At 42.6% G+C, this 2,615-nt stretch overlaps 1 long non-coding RNA gene across 1 annotated transcript; it reads left to right on the top strand.

The window, feature by feature from the left end:
* The first annotated feature begins 407 nt into the window (after window positions 1–407).
* LOC145420477 (uncharacterized) lies at window positions 408–1,439 on the top strand. Its single transcript, XR_013901797.1, has 2 exons — window positions 408–752; window positions 932–1,439. It is a non-coding gene; the product is annotated as an uncharacterized LOC145420477 (long non-coding RNA).
* The last annotated feature ends 1,176 nt before the right edge of the window (window positions 1,440–2,615 follow it).

Genomic DNA, 2,615 nt, shown 5'->3' with positions numbered 1-2,615 from the left:
TTAATATCAAAAATATAATGCTGTCCTTTGAGATTTTAACATAAGACTGTGAGTGTCATGGATCTAAAACTGTTTAACCCTTTAAAACCAGTCAGAGCAGGCACGCTCCGTTTTGTGCAACTACTTTTAAATCCTTGTAGAACTGCTAGCGCAATAATTTTTTTTGCATATGAAACCGGAGGAGTTGTACTTACATCTTATGCCATCAGCTTGCCCTTGGTCACGGTTTCCTTCCACATATATGTAGCCTGGTCTCAAATATCTATTTTAGACACTACAGGTTAAAAGGATATATTGTCATGTAAAAACTTTATTGTAAATATTTCATATGGTTTAAAAAACAAAACAAGAGTTCAAATGCATTTAAAACGTGTTTAAAATCACAATAAATAGAAGTCGATTATAATTTAAGTGTTCATGGAGTTAAAGTTACAAGAAACCCAAAGGTGTGTTATCTAATGTAAAACAAGGAAAACTTTGTATTTGCTTCAAGTTGTTTTACAAGCTCATTTTGGGTTGTCAATCTTGTATTTGTTCTTATCCCATTGGTTGATGTAAACCTATTGTCCAATCAGACGTAAGGGAGGCGGGATCTAAGTGAGGCGAAGAAAAGAAAAACTAAGCTAGTGAGAGTCGGCAGCAGCACGTTACCGGAGGAGGTTGTGTACCAGAGCTAACGGGAGAATAGTCAAAACAATAGCCGTGGATGCAGAGTCTACGTTCCTGTTATGGACTGTTTTGCCCTGTGATGAGTGAGTACTGAATGTGGAGTTAGCATTGAGCTTAAACGGGATGTATAAGTACTTAAAATGTATGATGTTAATCGCGAGTTAGCATGTTAGCATTTTAGAGTCTGTATTAGCTATGTATGCTGAGTATGTAAGCTACAGATTACTCTATGGAACTAAATAGTAATCTCTAATGCACAGAGTGGACCGAGAGGAATTCTCTGGACCCTTCTGCTGTGGATAGGATTTCCGTGGGTTTGTCCCAGTGTGCTCAGCAGCCCATGTATGCCGCTAATTCCGACCACGTTGCCGAGTGGAGGCCGCATGGTCACAAACCGAGCCTGCCCCTCAGCTTGTCCTCGCACTTAGCCCAAAGGATTTGTGAGTAGCCACGAGCACGTGCGTTTTGTTTTCTGCTTGTTTATCAAGCGAAGCGGCCATTTGTGTCTTTTTTTTCTGGCCCAACGAGCCCGAGCAACGATCAGGCCTGCAATGGTTTCAGTAAAGGAGCTCTAAAAGGTTACAAATTTGAACTGAACTTGAAAGGGGAATATCTTGGATAAATGTGTTGTGTCTAAACATTGACTGTGAATTGTGAAGAGGGAAAAACCATCCAATTGAATTGTAAGGAAACACTTCAGAACTTGGAATATTGTTTTTTTTATTTAAATCATACTTTGGTTTGACTAAATCTTACATTTTGAATTTAAAGTTTTGTGTTGTGTCATATTTATGATTTGCAGAGTTTATAAGTGATAAGGGTTATTAAAAAGGTAAAAGAGAGGTTTAGCATGTTAGATAAATTCATTATTCTTAGTGAAGATTAAACAGAACTCCTTATTTTCACTAAGTGGAGGCACCGCCAACATTAAGATTTCTAAGTACAAAGGTTAAAACTGGTTAGCTATCGTTTCTCCTGTTTACCCATAAAATAAGTAACGTACCCAGGGCCCCGCTCAGAGTACTATCACCATCTTAACCGAGGGTTAATCCAGAGCTACTTGAGTTGGGTGTTACATATAGCTTTGCAAAACCTGCATAAAAAGAGCTTGCAGCAACAAAAACATAATATTCCAGAAACACGTTTTGCTGATCAGCTGTTCATAACACTTCCTAGAATAGACGTCAGAATAGACGTCAGCGTGAACTATTGCATGTCCGCCATTACCTGCCCGAAACCGGAAGTGACGTCATTTTCGCAGAAATGCAGAAATGTTCAGAAACAGCTCCGATGATGATGTCAACGTGTTTATGGAAGCGGTTGTGGGATTCATCGGGAAACTAGCGGATGATACCGTGGAGACAAAGACTATCACAACGTTTCCCAACCAGAAGCTGTGGGTGGATAAAACCATCCGCGACGCTCTGAGATCCCGCACCGCTGCCTACAACACGGGACTCATGACGGGGGACATGGACCCGTACAAAGCCGCGTCATATAACGTGCGGAGGGCGGTGAAAGAGGCGAAGCAGCGCTACGGGAGGAAACTAGAGTCACAACTCCAACAGAGTGATTCTAGGAGCCTGTGGCGGGGACTAAGGACAATAACGGACTATAAAGCACCAACAACCGGTATGACGAACGCGGCCGTGACTCTGGCAGACGAGCTGAACACTTTCTATGCTCGCTTCGAGGCTGCAGCTAAGGACTCCAACAATGCTAGTGTTAGCGGCGCTAACGGCTGCAGACAGGAAGATACTGCCAGCACCGGAAACGTGCTCGTCATCTCCGAGCATGAAGTAAGGAGAGCCTTCAAGCGAGTGAACACCAGGAAAGCAGCAGGACCAGACGGCATCCCAGGTCGTATCCTAAGAGACGGCATACCAGCTAGCTCCTGTGTTCACTGAGATATTCAACATCTCTCTATCTCAGTCGGTGATCCCCAC

This window comes from Astatotilapia calliptera, chromosome 2 (genome assembly GCF_964374335.1).
Source record: "Astatotilapia calliptera chromosome 2, fAstCal68.1, whole genome shotgun sequence".
Taxonomy (NCBI): Eukaryota; Metazoa; Chordata; class Actinopteri; order Cichliformes; family Cichlidae; genus Astatotilapia; species Astatotilapia calliptera.
This window is presented reverse-complemented; position numbering and strand designations above follow the sequence as displayed.